Below are 20,525 nucleotides of genomic sequence, written 5' to 3' on the forward strand. Positions count from 1 at the left end.
GGACGAGCATTTAACCAAAAATATATGGGCGTCATAAATAGGACTTTATGAATATAAAAAGAAAAATTTGAAGAGGACAGAAAGTTGGGTGTCTAGGGAACAAGGAGTGGATCTAGAGAAGTTTGGGGAGAGGGTAAATATTATTGCAATACTGTGAGGACTTCCCAAAGAACTAATTGGTTTTGGTTTTTAATGTTTAAAGTAGCTTCCTAATTTCATTTTAAACCTCTGTCATTTAGAAACACTGTTGTTTTAAAGTCAGTTTGCATTTTCAGAGGTCTGAATTTAGGAAATATTGATGAGTGTGGCTGTGGTTCTCCCTTCCTTTATTCCTTTGTTTATTTTTCCATTCATTTAGGATGATGGGAGATTTAACCCAGGGAGCTTGATGTGTTAAGTAAGCATTCTGCTCTAAGCTGCCTCTTCATTCTTGTTTGTTTCATTTTTAATTGATAGTAATAATAGACATAGCCACAGCGTGATGCTTAAATACAAGAATGTATTGCAAAATGATTGAATAGGAGTTAATTAGCATACCTACAACTACACATATTTATCATGTATTCACAAGGAGAGCATTTTAAGCCATTTCTTCCAGTTATTTTGAAATACACACTATACCATTATTAACTATATTTGCCTTGATGTGCTGTAGAACACCTGGACTTGGTCTTACTAAGGAAGACTTGGCACCACTGAGCACACTTCCTGTTCCTTGGTTTCCTGACCACTTTCCCTTCTTTGTAAGCTCTCTCCTGCTTTCTCCTTCTATGAATTCAACTTTGCGGGGATTTCACATAAAAGTGGTTGTATGAAAGCATTCTTTATTTGCTTGACTTATTTTGCAGAGCAAAATGCCCCCTAGGTTTATGCACAAATCCCCTTCTCCGTGTAATCTGCTAGAGTGAACATTTAGGATCTGGATTTTGAAGCCATGGAAGATTACGGGATTGTCAACAACCTGAGGACTTCAGGGAAATGTCCTGCAATACTCACTCTTCTATTACCAACCCTTCACCTTACTCTTGCTAGGCAAATACTGCTCATCCTTCTAGACTGATTCAAATCCTCTTTTTTCCCATAAAGATCTGTTCTGTCCTTAATCATCTCCATTATTATTTGACAACGAGTTTGTTGACAAATCCCCACATCTGGCTCTGAATTGTTCTTCAACTAATGGAACTTCAAACTATGATAAGGACTACCTAATGAAACAAGTATTTTAATGGTATTCTTGGTTGTCCTACGTTATAGCTCTACAGTGATTTAAACATGTTCTGGAAAAGGAATAGATTTCTTGAAGTCTTCCAGTGGTGGAGACAGCCCAGTAAAAGAGAGCACTAGCTCATAGTCTATGAATATCTTTGGTGTCTGGCCAAACAACAGGACTAAGGACATGGCTGGAGCTCAGGATTTCCCACAGGACATATGTGCTCCATGATGTTCCTTTCTTCTCTCAGCCCATGGCACGTCAGTCATTATTTCAGTACCACATCTATAGCTCAGACTCAGCTCATTTGGAAGAATATTCCGTGTCCTCATTTTCTCTTCTACTAAGGCTTAAATTTGAATTAGCACTTTGCTGTTACGTCAGATAAAGTTATTTCCCTATTTTTGGTGTTTTTTATTTCTTTTTGTCTTTTATTGCTTTTTTATTTATATTTCATATGTTATCCCCTTTCTAAGTTTCACCTCCAGAAATCTGATATCCTATTCTCCTCCACCCCACCCCACCCACTTCTATGAGGGTGCTCCCTCACCCACCTGCCCACTCCCTCCCACCTTCCCGCCCTGACATTCCCCTACACTGGGGCATCAAGCCTTGACAGGACCAAAGGCTCCTCCTCCCATTGATGCCAGAAAAAGGCTATCCTCTGCTACAAATGCAGATAGAGCCATAGGTCCATCCCTGTGTTCTCTCAGGATCGTGATTTAGTCCCTGCGAGCTCTGGAGGGTTATTTTGGTTTTTATATACAAATAATCCTGGCCTGTTCCCAGTTGTTTTTCCTGTATTTTAGTTCTAGGATATCTGTGTAGGCATGCATTTCTCAGACAGACTGCTTAATATCTTCCTTTAAATGCAAATGAATCCATTACAAGCAGGTGTAATTCTCCAACTACTCTGTTCATTACATCTATTCTGCTGTATCTGAACGTTTACAGATTGAAGTCCTTATTATTTATTTTAAAAACTTGCTTTTATTTCTCACTTGCATTATACCTAGGTCATTATACTGATTTTTTTATTACGAATATAAGTATAATATCTGCAAATTTCATTTTGGTAAATGAGGCATTGCAGATTATTTGTTATATAAGGAGATATTAACTACAGTAAGCTTGAGAACCATTAATCTATTATAATACTTTATTTTACTGAAGAAGAAGATAGCAATGTAAAGAGAGATTAAATGGCCCAATCACTAAGTTGCTGATCTGGGAGTAAAACCCTGAGCTGCCTTGCAGTCCAGTTCTCTGATTTCGTCCTCTGATTTTGGTGGAATACTGAGTAGTTACTTCTGCTGCAGGATTATACTCACGGTGTCCATGAGGACGGAGATATTCGGTACAATCCTTTTTAAAACTCAGCACAGTAACTAATATAGCAGTAAACATATAGTAGTTATTTAATTTGTTCTGAATGCAGCAGACTGGGTTGCACTGAATAACATTTCATTGAAACAAAGTGATTTGAACTACATAGTGGGATGGATGTGAATGCTTATAGAAAATGATGTCTCTCAGTTTGAAACAATCAGAGCCCCAAGTTCTGGGCCAGGAAGCCACAGCTGGCAGAACCATGTGGGAGTTCCTTGTTAATTCTGCCCTGTCACTCTCTAGCATCCAGGTTCCCAATAAGGATTATCATTCAGTAGTTGCTTTTCTTGGCTTATGGCCTTCCCACTGACCTAGTAACTTCCATTTCAGATTGTTTCTCTACCAACCGTCTCCCACGGGACATAGACTGATTCCACTATTTCCTCCCAACTTCTAAGTTCTAAAGAATTCTCAGCAAGAATTTAGTCAGTCTCTTACATTTCATTATTTTAGCCCTCAACTTTTCCTGGGTTTTTATGAGTATGCTATAACAACTTTGGTCCAAGGTGAGATGTTTTGGTGGCAAGGGCTGACTCTACATGTCAATGGAAATGGCACCAAAATACCACCATACTTCCAAATTAGACATATTCTTGTCTTTTGAGTATATGTGTATATATGATTCCAACATAGATATTCAGGAGAAAAAGAATTGGGGTCCTATACCTAACTCAGGCACTAAAATTGGAAACAAATACCAAGGAGGTAGGACACATATGAAGAAATTTCAAGAGCTCCAGGTGGAACAATGAAATCATGGAAATTCTAACCTACAAGGGAGAAAATACATGGGGCAGTTATGAAAAGATGGCCATTATGGGCCTAGATATGACAGTGTGAGCATTAACATTAAACCAATTTTGTTTTCACATGTAACATTTGACTGCACATATACAACTCTTTCCACTACTATCACCCCCACCAGCAGTAACAACATGGAAACAATGACAACAGCAACCAAAGTAGACCTGTTTTGTAATTGATATTTAAAAGTTATAAGATCATTTCTACTAAACTACCTAGGGCTAGTGAATTCATAAATCTTGGAGGAAACCTTACAAACACCACTTTACTAGCCAACATAACCCCAATTTAATCCTGTATATTGGTCCTTATACCAACAAATAGACGTAGTTCTCACCCCTCATCAAGGAGACATCTCTTTGCCAGAGAAGGAGAACATTATCATAAGCACAACTGATCAAAATGCAGAATTGTGGAGTCCAGAGCCAAGACCCAACTGGAAAGTCTACGAAACAACTCCTGCACCTAAGTGTAGAGAGAATCCCTTTGTTCTGTATGGAAGCGTCACCTGTCAATTAAAAAGAAAACTGTTGGATTAGCTTATGCAGGAAATAGGAGATGGGAGTTCTAACAGGGAGAGAGAATTATGGGACAGAGTCAAGTGCTGGAAGGAATTAGCCCAGAACACTGATGGAGATGGCTGTATGAACCCTGAGGAGACGTAACTAGTCCTGTAAGTTCATAGAATAGAATAAGTAGAATAATTGAGTTATGAACTAACAAGAGCTAACCAAAGATTTTGGCCTAGGCATTTATTTATAAATAATTCACTCTAGGATACCTAAGGCTCAGTGATCACCATGGAAGGAAGGTAGACAAATTCTAAGAGCCAGAGGAAGAGGGAGTTGTTTGAAGACTGTGTCTTCGAGGAATGTTGGAAGCTATGTGTCTGAAGTCTCACCACCATGACTTACTAATCCTGACCTGAACAAAAATGAGGGCAATATGTGGGTTTCTGTGGAAAGGGGGAACCTACAAGGCCTCAGCCCTAAAGTGAGAACTAGAGACTGGGAAGGAATGCTGGAAGCAAGAGAAATCAACACAAATTTGTTATCGAGTACCAGCTAATAAACCCTGAAAACAGTAACATTATCCAGATTCACCAGGTTCAGTATATGTCTATAGGAGTACTCTGTGTGTGTGTGTGTGTGTGTGTGTGTGTGTGTGTGTGTGTGTGATAACTTTTTTTCACCTTTATTGACTTGGGTATTTCTTATTTACATTTTGGTTGTTATTCCCTTTACCACTTTCCAGGCAAACATCCCCCTAACCCCTCCCCCTCCCCTTCTCTATGGGTGTTCCCCTACCCATACTTCCCACATTACCATCCTCCCCCCAACAATCACATTCACTGGGGGTTCAGTCTTGGCAGGACCAAGGGCTTCCCCTTCCACTGGTGCTCTTACTAGGCTATTCATTGCTACCTATGAGGTTGGAGCCCAGGGTCAGTCCATGTATAGTCTTTGGGTAGTGGCTTAGTCCCTGGAACCTCTGGTTGCCTGGCATTGTTGTTCATATGGGGTCTCAAGCCCCTTCAAGCTCTTTCTCTGATTCCTTAAATGTGGGTCCTGTTCTCAGTTCAGTGGTTTAACGATGGCATTCGCCTATGTATTTGCTGTATTCTGGCTGTGTCTCTCAGGAGCGATCTACATCCGGCTCTTGTCGGCCTGCACTTCTTTGCTTCATCCATCTTATCTAGTTTGGTGGCTGTATATGTATGGGCCACATGTGGGGCAGGCTCTGAATGGTTGTTCTTTCTGCCTCTGTTCTAAACTTTGCCTCCCTATTCCCTCCCAAAAGGTATTCTTGTTCCCCTTTTAAAGAAGGAGTGAAGCATTCGCATTTGGTCATCCTTCTTGAGTTTCATGTGTTCTGTGCATCTAGGGTAATTCGAGCATTTGGGCTAATAGCCACTTATCAATGAGTGCATACCATGTGTGTTTTTCTGTGATTGGGTTACCTCACTCAGGATGATATTTTCCAGTTCCATCCATTTGCCTATAAATTTTATAAAGTCATTGTTTTTGATAGCTGAGTAATATTCTATTGTGTAGATGTACTACATTTTCTGTATCCATTCTTTGGTGAAGGGCATCTGGGTTCTTTCCAGCTTCTGGCTATTATAAATAAGGCTGCTATGAACATAGTGGAGCACGTGTCTTTTTTATATGTTGGGGCATCTTGTGGGTATATGCCCAAGAGAGGTATAGCTGGGTCCTCAGGTAGTTCAATGTCCAATTTTCTAAGGAACCTCCAGACTGATTTCCAGAATGGTTGTACCAGTCTGCAATTCCACCAACAATGGAGGAGTGTTCCTCTTTCTCCACATCCTTTCCAGCATCTGCTGTCATTTGAGTTTTTGATCTTAGCCATTCTCACTGGTGTGAGGTGAAATCTCAGGGTTGTTTTGATTTGCATTTCCCTTATGACTAAAGATGTTGAACATTTCTTTAGGTGTTTCTCAGTCATTTGGCATTCCTCAGCTGTGAATTCTTTGTTTAGCTCTGAACACCATTTTTAATAGGGTTATTTGTCTCCCTGCAGTCTCACTTCTTGAGTTCTTTGTATATTTTGGATATAAGCCCCCTATCAGTTGTAGATTGGTAAAGATCTTTTCCCAATCTGTTGGTTGCCGTTTTGTCCTAACCACAGTGTCCTTTACCTTACAGAAGCTTTGCAGTTTTATGAGATCCCATTTGTCGATTCTTGATCTTAGAGCATAAGCCGTTGGTGTTTTGCTCAGGAAATTTTCTCCAGTGCCCATGTGTTTGAGATTCTTCCCCACTTTTTCTTCTATTAGTTTGAGTGTATCTGGTTTGATGTGGAGGTCCTTGATCCACTTGGACTTAAGGTTTATACACGGTAATAAGCATGAATCCATCTGCATTCTTCTACATGCTGACCTCCAGTTGAACCAGCACCATTTGCTAAAAATGCTATCTTTTTTCCATTGGATGGTTTTGGCTCTTTGTCAAAAATCAAGTGACCATAGGTGTGTGGGTTCATTTCTGGGTCTTCAATTCTATTCCACTGGTCTATCTGTCTGTCTCTGTACCATTACCATGCAGTTTTTATCACTATTGCTCTGTAATACTGCTTGAGTTCACGGATAGTGATACCCCCAGAAGACCTTTTAATTGTTGAGATAGCTTTAGCTATCCTGGTTTTTTTGTTATTCCAGATGTATTTGCAAATTGTTCTAACTCTTTGAAGAATTGGGTTGGAATTTTGAGGGGGATTGCATTGAATCTGTAGATCGCTTTTGGTAAAATGGCCACTTTTACTATATTAATCTTGCCAATCCATGAGCATGGGAGGTCTTTCCATCTTCTGCGATCTTCTTCAGTTTCTTTCTTCAGAGGCTTGAAGTTCTTATCATACAGGTCTTTCACTTGTTTGGTTAAAGTCACCCCAAGGTATTTTATATCATTTGGGACTGACTATTATGAAGGGTGTCGTTTCCCTAATTTCTTTCTCGGCTTGTTTCTCTTTTGTGTAGAGGAAGGCTACTGATTTATTTGATTTACTTTTATACCCAGCCATGTTTCTGAAGGTTTAGTAGTTCTCTGGTGGAACTTTTGGGAACACTTAAATATACTATCATATCATCTGCAAACAGTGATGTTTTGACTTCTTCTTTTCTAATCTGTATCCCTTTGATCTCCTTTTGTTGTCTGATTGCCCTGGCTAGAACATCAAGAACTATTTTGAATAAGTAGGGAGAGAGTGGGCAGCATTGTCTAGTCCCTGATTTTAGTGGGATGGCTTCAAGTTTCTCTTCATTTAGTTTAATGTTAGCTACTACTTTGCTGTATATGGGCCTTGAATTCCTGTTCTTTCCAGGACTTTTATCATGAAGGGGTGTTGAATTTTGTCAAATGCTTTCTCAGCACCTAATGAAATGATCATGTGGTTTTGTTCTTTCAGTTTGTTTATATAATGGATTACGTTGATGGTTTTCCGTATATTAAACCATCCCTCCATGCCTGGGATGAAGCCTACTTGATCGTGATGGATGATTGTTTTGATGTGCTCTTGGATTCGGTTTGCAAGAATTTTATTGAGTATTTTTGTGTCGATATTTATAAGGCAAATTGGTCTGAAGTTCTCTTTCTTTGTTGGGTCTTTGTGTGGTTTAGGTATAAGAGTAATCGTGGCTTCGTAGAAGGAATTCAGTAACACTCCATCTGTTTCAATTTTGTAGAAGTTTGGACAGTATTGGTATGAAGTCTTCTATGAAGGTCTGATAGAATTCTGTACTGAAACTGTCTGGACCTGGGCTCTTTTTGGTTGGGAGACCTTTAATGACTGCTTCTATTTCTTTACCGGTTATGGGATGGCTAAATGGTTTATCTGTTCCTGATTTATCTTTGGTACCTGGTATCTGTCTAGGAAATTGTCCATTTCCTGCATATTTTCAAGTTTTGTTGAATATAGGCTTTTGTAGTAGGATCTGATGATTTTTTGGATTTCCTCTGATTCTGTAATTATTTCTACCTTTTCATTTCTGATTTTGTTAATTTGGACACATTCTCTGTGTCCTCTTGTTAGTCTGGCTAAGGGTTTATCTATCTTGTTGATTTTCTCAAAGAACCAACTTTTGTTTCTGTTGATTCTTTCTATGGTCCTTTTTGTTTCTACTTGGTTGATTTCAGCTCTGAGTTTGATCATTTCCTGCCTTCTACTCCTTCTGGGTGTATTTGCTTCTTTTTGTTCAAGAGCTTTTATGTGTGCTGTCAAGCTGCTGACATATGCTCTTTCCTGTTTCTTTCTGCAGGCACTCAGAGCTATGAGTTTTCCTCTTAGCACAGCTTTCATTGTGTCCCATAAGTTTGGGTATGTTGTACCTTCATTTTCATTAAAATCTAAGAAGTCTTTAATTTCTTTCTTTATTTCTTCCTTGGCCAGGTTATCATTGAGTAGAGCACTGTTCAACTTCCATGTATATGTGGATGTTCGTCCCTTATTTTTATATATATATATATATATATATATATATATTTTTATTAACTTGAGTATTTCTTATATACATTTCAAGTGTTATTCCCTTTCCCGGTATCCGGGCAAACATCCCCCTCCCCCCTCCCCTTCCTTATGGGTGTTCCCCTCCCAACCCTCCCCCCATTGCCGCCCTCCCCCCACCAGTCTAGTTCACTGGGGGTTCAGTCTTAGCAGGACCCAGGGCTTCCCCTTCCACTGGTGCTCTTACTAGGATATGCATTGCTACCTATGAGGTCAGAGTCCAGGGTCAGTCCATGTATAGCCTTTGGGTAGGGGCTTAGTCCCTGGAAGCTCTGGTTGCTTGGCATTGTTGTACATATGGAGTCTCGAGCCCCTTCAAGCTCTTCCCGTTCTTTCTCTGATTCCTTCAACGGGGGTCCTATTCTCAGTTCAGTGGTTTGCTGCTGGCATTCGCCTCTGTATTTGCTGTATTCTGGCTGTGTCTCTTAGGAGCGATCTACATCCGGCTCCTGTCGGTCTGCACTTCTTTGCTTCATCCATCTTGTCTAATTGGGTGGCTATATATGTATGGGCCACATGTGGGGCAGACTCTGAATGGGTGTTCCTTCAGTCTCTGTTTTAATCTTTGCCTCTCTCTTCCCTGCCAAGGGTATTCTTGTTCCCCCTTTAAAGAAGGAGTGAAGCATTCACATTTTGATCATCCGTCTTGAGTTTCATTTGCTCTAGGCATCTAGGGTAATTCAAGCATTTGGGCTAATAGCCACTTATCAATGAGTGCATACCATGTATGTCTTTCTGTGATTGGGTTAGCTCACTCAGGATGATGTTTTCCAGTTCCAACCATTTGCCTACGAATTTCATAAAGTTGTTGTTTTTGATAGCTGAGTAATATTCCATAGTGTAGATGTACCACATTTTCTATATCCATTCCTCTGTTGAAGGGCATCTGGGTTCTTTCCAGCTTCTGGCTATTATAAATAAGGCTGCAATGAACATAGTGGAGCACGTGTCTTTTTTATATGTTGGGGCATCTTTTGGGTACATGCCCAAGAGAGGTATAGCTGGATCCTCAGGCAGTTCAATGTCCAGTTTTCTGAGAATTCTCCAGACTGATTTCCAGAATGGTTGTACCAGTTTGCAATCCCACCAACAATGGAGGAGTGTTCCTCTTCCTCCACATCCTCGCCAGCATCTGTTGTCCCCTGAGTTTTTGATCTTAGCCATTCTCACTGGTGTGAGGTGAACTCTCAGGGTTGTTTTGATTTGCATTTCCCTTATGACTAAAGATGTTGAACATTTCTTTAGGTGTTTCTCAGCCATTCGGCATTCCTCAGCTGTGAATTCTTTGTTTAGCTCTGAACCCCATTTTTTAATAGGGTTATTTGTTTCCCTGTGGTCTAACTTCTTGAGTTCTTTGTATATTTTGGATATAAGGCCTCTATCTGTTGTAGGATTGGTAAAGATCTATTCCCAATCTGTTGGTTGCCGTTTTGTCCTAACCACCGTGTCCTTTGCCTTACAGAAGCTTTGTAGTTTTATGAGATCCCATTTGTCGATTCTTGATCTTAGAGTGTTAGCCATTGGTGTTTGTTTAGGAAATTTTTTCCAGAGCCCATGTGTTCCAGATGCTTCCCTAGTTTTTCTTCTATTAGATTGAGTGTGTCTGGTTTGATGTGGAGGTCATTGATCCACTTGGATTTAAGCTTTGTACAGGGTGATAAGCATGGATCGATCTGCATTCTTCTACATGTTGACCTCCAGTTGAACCAGCACCATTTGCTGAAAATGCTATCTTTTTTCCATTTGATGGTTTTGGCTCCTTAGTCAAAAATCAAGTGACCATAGGTGTGTGGGTTCATTTCTGGGTCTTCAATTCTATTCCATTGGTCTATCTGTCTGTCTCTGTACCAATACCATGCAGTTTTTATCACTATTGCTCTGTAATACTGCTTGAGTTCAGGGATAGTGATTCCCCCTGAAGTCCTTATATTGTTGAGGATAGCTTTAGCTATCCTGGGTTTTTTGTTATTCCAGATGAATTTGCAAATTGTTCTGTCTAATTCTTTGAAGAATTGGATTGGTATTTTGATGGGGATTGCATTGAATCTGTAGATTGCTTTTGGTAAAATGGCCATTTTTACTATATTAATCCTGCCAATCCATGAGCATGGGAGATCTTTCCATCTTCTGAGGTCTTCTTCAATTTCCTTCTTCAGTGTCTTGTAGTTCTTATTGTACAGATCTTTTACTTGCTTGGTTAAAGTCACACCGAGGTACTTTATATTATTTGGGTCTATTATGAAGGGTGTCGTTTCCCTAATTTCTTTCTCGGCTTGTTTCTCTTTTGTGTAGAGGAAGGCTACTGATTTATTTGAGTTAATTTTATACCCAGCCACTTTGCTGAAGTTGTTTATCAGCTTTAGTAGTTCTCTGGTGGAACTTTTGGGATCACTTAAATACACTATCATATCATCTGCAAAGAGTGATATTTTGACTTCTTCTTTTCCGATCTGTATCCCCTTGACCTCCTTTTGTTGTCTGATTGCTCTGGCTAGAACTTCAAGAACTATATTGAATAAGTAGGGAGAGAGTGGGCAGCCTTGTCTAGTCCCTGATTTTAGTGGGATTGCTTTGAATTTCTCTCCATTTAGTTTAATGTTAGCAACTGGTTTGCTATATATGGCTTTTACTATGTTCAGGTATGGGCCTTGAATTCCTATTCTCTCCAGGACTTTTATCATGAAGGGGTGTTGAATTTTGTCAAATGCTTTCTCAGCGTCTAATGAAATGATCATGTGGTTTTGTTCTTTCAGTTTGTTTATATAATGGATCACGTTGATGGTTTTCCGTATATTAAACCATCCTTTCATGCCTGGGATGAAGCCTACTTGGTCATGGTGGATGATTGTTTTGATGTGCTCTTGGATTCGGTTTGCCAGAATTTTGTTGAGTATTTTGGCATCGATATTCATAAGGGAAATTGGTCTGAAGTTCTCTTTCTTTGTTGTGTCTTTGTGTGGTTTAGGTATAAGAGTAATTGTGGCTTCGTAGAAGGTATTCGGTAGTGATCCATCTGTTTCAATTTTGTGGAATAGTTTGGATAATATTGGTAGGAGGTCTTCTATGAAGGTTTGGTAGAATTCTGCACTAAACCCGTCTGGACCTGGGCTCTTTTTGGTTGGGAGACCTTTAATGACTGCTTCTATTTCCTTAGGAGTTATGGGGTTGTTTAACTGGTTTCTCTGTTCCTGATTTAACTTCGGTACCTGGTATCTGTCTAGGAAATTATCCATTTCCTGAAGATTTTCAAGTTTTGTTGAATATAGGTTTTTATAGTAAGATCTGATGATTTTTTGAATTTCCTCTGAATCTGTTGTTATGTCTCCCTTTTCATTTCTGATTTTGTTAATTTGGACGCACTCTCTGTGTCCTCTCGTTAGTCTGGCTAAGGGTTTATCTATCTTGTTGATTTTCTCAAAGAACCAACTATTGGTTCTGTTGATTCTTTCTATGGTCCTTTTTGTTTCTACTTGGTTGATTTCAGCTCTGAGTTTGATTATTTTCTGCCTTCTACTCCTCCTGGGTGTATGTGCTTCTTTTTGTTCTAGAGCTTTTATGTGTGCTGTCAAGCTGCTGACATATGCTCTTTCCTGTTTCTTTCTGCAGGCACTCAGCGCTATGAGTTTTCCTCTTAGCACAGCTTTCATTGTGTCCCATAATTTTGGGTATGTTGTACCTTCATTTTCATTAAATTCTAAAAAGTTTTTAATTTCTTTCTTTATTTCTTCCTTGACCAGGTTATCATTGAGTAGAGCATTGTTCAATTTCCAAGTGTATGTGGGCATTCTTCCTTGATTGTTATTGAAGACCAGTTTTAGGCCGTGGTGGTCCGATAGCACGCATGGGATTATTTCTATCTTTCTGTACCTGTTGAGGCCCGTTTTTTGACCAATTATATGGTCAATTTTGGAGAAAGTACCATGAGGAGCTGAGAAGAAGGTATATCCTTTTGCTTTAGGATAGAATGTTCTATAAATATCCGTTAAGTCCATTTGGCTCATGACTTCTCTTAGTCTGTCGACATCACTGGTTAATTTCTGTTTCCATGATCTGTCCATTGATGAGCGTGGGGTGTTGAAATCTCCCACTATTATTGTGTGAGGTGCAATGTGTGTTTTGAGCTTTAGTAAGGTTTCTTTTACGTATGTAGGTGCCCTTGTATTTGGGGCATAGATATTTAGGATTGAGAGTTCATCTTGGTGGATTTTTCCTTTGATGAATATGAAGTGTCCTTCCTTATCCTTTTTGATGACTTTTAATTGAAAATTGATTTTATTTGATATTAGAATGGCTACTCCAGCTTGCTTCTTCTGACCATTTGCTTGGAAAATTGTTTTCCAGCCTTTCACTCTGAGGTAATGTCTGTCTTTGTCTCTGAGGTGTGTTTCCTGTAGGCAGCAGAATGCAGGGTCCTCGTTGCGTATGTAGTTTGTTAATCTATGTCTTTTTATTGGGGAGTTGAGGCCATTGATGTTGAGAGATATTAAGGAATAGTGATTATTGCTTCCCGTTATATTCATATTTGGATGTGAGGTTATGTTTGTGTGCTTTCATTCTCTTTGTTTTGTTGCCAAGACGATTAGTTTCTTGCTTCTTCTAGGTTATAGCTTGCCTCCTTATGTTGGGCTTTACCATGTATTATCCTTTGTAGTGCTGGATTTGTAGAAAGATATTGTGTAAATTTGGTTTTGTCATGGAATATCTTGGTTTCTCCATCTATGTTAATTGAGAGTTTTGCAGGATACAGTAACCTGGGCTGGCATTTGTGTTCTCTTAGGGTCTGTATGACATCTGTCCAGGATCTTCTGGCCTTCATAGTTTCTGGCGAGAAGTCTGGTGTGATTCTGATAGGTCTGCCTTTATATGTTACTTGACCTTTTTCCCTTACTGCTTTTAATATTCTTTCTTTATTTTGTGCGTTTGCTGTTTTGACTATTATGTGACGGGAGGTGTTTCTTTTCTGGTCCAATCTATTTGGAGTTCTGTAGGCTTCTTGTATGCCTATGGGTATCTCTTTTTTTAGATTAGGGAAGTTTTCTTCTATGATTTTGTTGAAGATATTTACTGGTCCTTTGAGCTGGGAGTCTTCACTCTCTTCTATACCTATTATCCTTAGGTTTGATCTTCTCATTGAGTCCTGGATTTCCTGTATGTTTTGGACCAGTAGCTTTTTCTGCTTTACATTATCTTTGACAGTTGAGTCAATGATTTCTATGGAATCTTCTGCTCCTGAGATTCTCTCTTCCATCTCTTGTATTCTGTTGGTGAAGCTTGTATCTACAGCTCCTTGTCTCTTCTTTTGATTTTCTATATCCAGGGTTGTTTCCATGTGTTCTTTCTTGATTGCTTCTATTTCCATTTTTAATTCCTTCAACTGTTTGATTGTGTTTTCCTGGAATTCTTTCAGGGATTTTTTCGATTCCTCTCTGTAGGCTTCTACTTGTTTATTAATGTTTTCCTGTGTTTCCCTAAGGGAGTTCTTCACATCTTTCTTGAAGTCCTCCAGCATCATGATCAAATATGATTTTGAAACTAGATCTTGCTTTTCTGGTGTGTTTGGATATTCCATGTTTGTTTTGGTGGGAGAATTGGGCTCCGATGATGCCATGTAGTCTTGGTTTCTGTTGCTTAGGTTCCTGCACTTGCCTCTCGCCATCAGATTATCTCTAGTGTTACTTTGTTCTGCTATTTCTGACAGTGGCTAGACTGTCCTATAAGCCTGTGTGTCAGGAGTGCTGTAGACCTGTTTTCCTGTTTTCTTTCAGCCAGTTATGGGAACAGAGTGTTCTGCTTTCGGGCGTGTAGTTTTTCCTCTCTACAGGTCTTCAGCTGTTCCTGTGGGCCTGTGTCTTGAGTTCACCAGGCAGCTTTCTTGCAAAAGAAAAGTTGGTCTTACCTGTGGTCCCGAGGCTCAAGTTCGCTCGTGGGGTGCTGCCCACGGGCTCTCTGTGGCGGCAGCAACCAGGAATACCTGTGCCGCCTCTTCCGGGAGCTTCAGTGCACCAGGGTTCCAGATGGCCTTTGGTGTTTTCCTCTGGCGTCCGAGATGTATGTACAGAGATCAGTCTCTTCTGGTTTCCCAGGCTTGTCTGCCTCTCTGAAGGTTTAGCTCTCCCTCCCACAGGATTTGGGTGCAGAGAACTGTTTATCCGGTCTGTTTCCTTCAGGGTCCGGCGGTGTCTCTGGCAGGGGTCCTGCCGCTCCTGGGCCCTCCCCCACGGGAGCCCAGAGGCCTTATACGGTTTCCTCTTGGGCCAGGGATGTGGGCAGGGGTGAGCAGTGTTGGTGGTCTCTTCTGCTCTGCAGCCTCAGGAGTGCCCACCTGACCAGGCGGTTGGGTCTCTCTCTCACCGGGTCTGGGAGCAGAGAGCTGCTGCGGGCCGGGATCCGCGGGTGTGGGACTTCCGGTAAACACAGAACGTGCCCGGTCCTAGAGGAATTCTGCTTCCGTGTGTCCCAAGCTCACCAGGCAGCTTTCTTGCAGCAGAAAAGTTGGTCTTACCTGTGGTCCCGAGGCTCAAGTTCGCTCGTGGGGTGCTGCCCACGGGCTCTCTGCAGTGGCAGCAACCAGGAAGACCTGCGCCGCCCCTTCCGGGAGCTTCAGTGCACCAGGGTTCCAGATGGCCTTTGGCTTTTTCCTCTGGCGTCCAAGATGTGTGTGCAGAGAGCAGTCTCTTCTGGTTTCCCAGGCTTGTCTGCCTCTCTCAAGGTTTAGCTCTCCCTCCCACGGGATTTGGGTGCAGAGAACTGTTTATCCGGTCTGTTTCTTTCAGGTTCCGGCGGTGTCTCTGGCAGGGGTCCTGCCGCTCCTGGGCCCTCCCCCACGGGAGCCCAGAGGCCTTATACAGTTTCCTCTTGGGCCAGGGATGTGGGCAGGGGTGAGCAGTGTTGGTGGTCTCTTCCGCTCTGCAGCCTCAGGAGTCCCCTTAATTTTTTTTGAAGACCAGCTTTAGTCCATAGTGGTCTGATAGGATGCATGGGATTATTTCTATCTTTCTGTATGTATTGAGGCCTGTTTTATGACCAATTATATGGTCCATTTTTTGAGAAAGTACCATGAGGTGGTGAGAAGAAGGTATATCCTTTTGTTTTAGGATAGAATGTTCTATACATATCTGTTAAGTCCATTTGGTTCATGACTTCTCTTAGTTTGTCTATGTCTCTGTTTAATTTCTGTTTCCATGATCTGTCCATTGATGAGAGTGGAGTGTTGAAATCTCCTACTATTATTGAGGTGCAATGTGTGCTTTGAGCTTCAGTAAGGTTTCTTTTATGTATGTAGGTGCCCTTGTATTTGAGGCATAGATAATTAGGATTGAGAGTTCATCTTGGTGGATTTTTCCTTTGATGAATATGAAGTGTCCTTCCTTATCTTTTTGGATGACTTTTGGTTGAAAATCGATTTTATTCGATATTAGACTGGCTACTCCAGCTTGCTTCTTCAGAGCATTTGCTTGGAAAGTTGTTTACCAGTCTTTCACTCTGATGTAGTCTCTGTCTTTTTCTCTGAGGTGTGTTTCCTATAGGCAGCAGAATTCAGGGTCCTCATTGCGTATCCAGTTTGTTAATCTATGTCTTTTTATTGGGGAGTTGAGACCATTGATGTTGAGAGATATTAAGGAATGGTGATTGTTGCTTCCTGTTATATTCATATTTGGATGTGAGGTTATGTTTGTGTGCTTTTCTTCTCTTTGTTTTGTTGTCAAGACAATTAGTTTCTTGCTTTTTCTAGAGTGTACCTTGCCTCCTTTTGTGGGCTTTACCATTTATTATCTATTGTAGGGCTGGATTTGCAGAAAGATATTGTGTAAATTTGGTTTTGTCATGGAATATCTTGGCTTCTCCATCTATGTTAATCGAGAGTTTTGCTGGACACTGTAACCTGAGCCGGTGTTTGTGTTCTTTTAGGGTCTATATGACATCTGTCCAGGATCTTCTGGCTTTCATTGTCTCCTTTGAGAAGTCTACTATAGAAGTCTGATAGGTCTGCCTTTATATGTTACTTGACCTTTTTCACTTACTGCTTTTAATATTCTTTCTTTGTTTTGTGTGTTTGTTGTTTTGACTGTTGCGATGGGAGGAGTTTCATTTCTGCTTCAATCTATTTGGACTTCTGTAGGCTTCTTGTATGTTTATGGGCATCTCTTTCTTTAGGTTAGGGAAGTTTTCTTCTATGATTTTGTTGAAGATATTTACTGGTCCTTTGAGCTGGGAGTCTTCACTCTCTTCTATACCTATTATCCTTAGGTTTGATCTCATTGTGTACTGGATTTCCTGTATATTTTGGACCAGTAGCTTTTTCCGCTTTACATTATCTTTGACAGTTGTGTCAATGATTTCTATGGAATCTTTTCCTCCTGAGATTCTCTCTTCTATCTCTCTTATATTCTGTTTGTGATGCTTGTATCTATGGCTCCTTTTCTCTTCCTTTGGTTTTCTATATACAGGGTTGTCTCCTTTTGTGCTTTCTTTATTGCTTCTATTTCCATTTTTAATTCCTTCACCTGTTTGATTGTGTTTTCCTATAATTCTTCCAGGGATTTTTGTGATTCCTGTCTATAGGCTTCTACTTGTTTATTTATGTTTTCCTGTGTTTCTCTAATGGAGTTCTTTATAACTTTCTTGAAGTCCTCCAACATCATGATCAAATGTGATTTAAAATCAAGATCTTGCTTTTCTGGTGTGTTTGGATATTCAGTGTTTGCTTTGGTGGGAGAATTGGGCTCCGATGATTCCATGTAGTCATCACCAAGTTTGATTGATACTAAGTTGCTTGTATTCCTGCGCTTGCCTCTCACTGTCAGGTTGTCTCTGGTGTTACCTTGTTCTGCTATTTCTGACAGTGACTAGACCATCCTATAGGCCTGTGTGTCAGGAGTGCTGTAGACCTGTTTTCTTGTTCTCTTTCAGCCAGTTATTGGAACTGAGTATTCTGCTTTTGGGCCTGTAGTCTTTCCTGTCTACTGATCTTCAGCTGTTCCTGTGGGCTTGTGTCCTGAGTCCACCAGGAAGGTCACTGGAGCAGAAAAGTTGGTCTTACCTGTGGTTCCGCAGCTGAAGTTGCTCCTGGGGGGCTGCTTTTGAGCTGTCCATGAGGGCTGTAACCAGGAGGGCCTTGCCGCCTTTTCCCAGGACCCTTGTGCACCAGGGTTCCAGATGGCATTAGGTGTTTTCCTCTGGAGTCAGAAATGTGGGCAGAGTGTAGTCTCTTCTGGCTTCCCAGGTGTGTCTGCCCCTGTGAAGGTTTAGCTCTCCCTCCCATTGGATTTGGGTGAAGGGAACTGTTAACCGGGTCCCTTCAGGTCTGGGCAGTGTCTGGACCACAGGGGACCTGCTGCTTGAGTCGATAACTATTTATTTAAAAGGACATGACTTTGAAAGGGAGTAAGGAAGGGTATATGGGAGCCTTTGTAGGAAGGAAATGGGTGGGGAAATAATGAAATTATAATCTCAAAATATTTTTAAAAATTCAGTGCTACTTCTAATAACTAAGAAGCTATTTGAGTGAAGTTTAAATTAAAAATATCTTTCTTAAACACACATGGTATGCACTCATTGATATGTGGATATTAGCCCAAAAGCTCTAATTACCCAAGATGCAATTTACAGACCACAGGAAGCTCAAAAAGAAGGATGACCAAAATGCAGATGTTCCCACTCCTTCTTAAAAGGGGGAACAAAAATATCCATAGGGGGGATATGAAGGCAAAGTTTAGAGCAGCGACTGTAGAAACAGCCATTCAGAGCCTGCCCCACATGTGGCCCATGTACATACAGTCACAAAAACTAGAAAAGATTGATGAAGCTAAGAAGTGCATGCTGAGAGGAACCGGATATAGATCTCTTCTAAGAGACACAACCAGAGCATGTCAAATACAGAGGTGAATGCTAGCAGCAAACCACTGAACAAGATCCCCTTTGGGGAAACTAGAGGAAGGATTGAAAGAGCTGAAGGCACTTTCAATCCCATAAGAACAACAATGCCAACCAACCACAGTTTCCAGGAACTAAACCACTACACAAAACTATACATGGACTGACCCAGGGCTCCAACTGCATATGTATTAGAGAAAAGTCTTGTTTCGGCACCAGTGGAAGGGGAAGCCCTTGGTCCTGCCAAGGTTGGACCCCCAATGCAGAAGAATTTGGGGGGCTTGTGGTAAGGGGAGGTTGATGGGGGGGACACCTTTATGGGGGGGAGGAGATATGGGCTTATAGACAGGAAACCGGGAAAGGGAATAACATTTGAAATGTAAATAAAGAAATATATCCAATAAAAAAGTGACTTCATGAAATTATTAGGCAAATGGATGGAACTAGAAAATATCGTCCTGAGGGAGGTAACCCAGCCACAAAAGAACACACATGGTATGCACTCACTGATAACTGGATATTAGTCCAAAAGCTGGGAATATCCAAGATAAAATTTACAAGCCACAAGAAGCTCAAGAAGAAGGAAGACCAAAGTGTGGATGCTTCAGTCCTTCTTAGAAGGGGGAACAGGAGGAAATAGGGAGGAGACAAGGTGTAGAGCAGGGACTGAAGGAAAGGCCATCCAGAGACTGCACCTTCTGGGGATCCATCCCACATGCAGCCACCAAACCTAGTTACTATTGCTGATGCCAAGAAGTGCTTGCTGACAAGAGCCTGATATGGATGTGAGTACACATGGAGGGACCCATAGCTCCAGCAGCATATGTAGCAGAGGATGCTATTGTCTGGCATTAATACGAAGAGGATCTCTTGGTCTTGTGATGGCTCTTTTCCCCAATGTAGAAGAATGCCAGGGTAGTTCTGTGGAAATGGGTAGCTGTGGAGGGGGGTGCTCAAAGAAGCAGGGAGGGAAGGGTTAAGGGAGAAGCAGGGGAAAGGGGATAACATTTGAAATGTAAATATATAAAATATCCAATAAAATATTTATATACATAGAAAAAATAAAGAAGCTCCTCTGATGAGGAGATATAAATGTATGTATATAAAGTTTATACTTCTATTACTAATATGAATTGTATTTATTCTTCCTTATTCTGGTTCAATAAAATAATGGAATTAAAGATGGAGATCCCTTCATGATTTGTTACCACAAACAAGTTAACAGGTCTTCAAAGGTAGCACAGTTCAGGAGGCAGATACTAGATCTGGAGTCTGGCAACCTTGATCCAAATTCTGGTTCCATCAGGAATGCAGAATTTTCATCATGTTACTGAAACTTTCTGGGCTCAACTTTCTTATTTGTAAAATGAAGTCAATAATTTCCAATCCACAAAATTACAATGATAATTGCTTTAAATAGAACTTATCATTTAAATGAAATGATAATTTGTTTAAATAAAGCAGAGAGGAATGAAGCATGATACCAGGCATGTCTATAGCTGTGTCTCCAACCCCCTTCCATCTCCCAGGCTATTTGACAAGCAACAAAATCTAGGTCAATTCTCTGTATATGATTGACTTAGAATCTCTAGTTATTCTCTTTACATAAAAGTAGAGGCAAAGGCTCAAAATAAAACAAATCAAAAAAGGCCTGGAAGAGTGCTTCAGCTGTTAGGAGAATATGCTGTTCTCGTGGAGGACATGAATTAGGTTCCAGGTATCTTCATTACAAAACGCATGTTCACCTATAACTGCAGTTCCAGGAGAAGCAGATACCATCAGTTTTTAAGAGTCTATTTTTAAGTAAGAGAGGAAATTAACATTATTTAGGAATCAAACAGCTATATTTGAAGTAGGCAAGCAAGCAAGGACAGTGGCTGAAAATCAAGGGAGGTATTTTTGTTTTATTTTTTTATGCTGAAAATACTTTTTTATGGCTTTTTAGGACAAAAAAATTAAACTATAGTCATGTAATTTTCCCATTCTCTTTCTTCCCTCCAATCTCTTCTTAACCTCTTTCAAGTTCATGGCCTCTGCTCTCTTTTCTATAATTGTTCTTCATGATAGGTAATAGATGATAGATACATAGATTAGATACATAGATAATAGGTAGGTAGGTAGATAAGATAGATAGATGATAGATAGATAGATAGATAGATAGATAGATAGATAGATAGATAGATGTTAAACATTACTAAATATATAGATAGAACATGCTCAAGCTATA

The sequence above is a fragment of the Rattus norvegicus genome, chromosome 15 (genome assembly GCF_021556685.1).
Source record: "Rattus norvegicus strain SHRSP/BbbUtx chromosome 15, alternate assembly SHRSP_T2T, whole genome shotgun sequence".
Taxonomy (NCBI): Eukaryota; Metazoa; Chordata; class Mammalia; order Rodentia; family Muridae; genus Rattus; species Rattus norvegicus.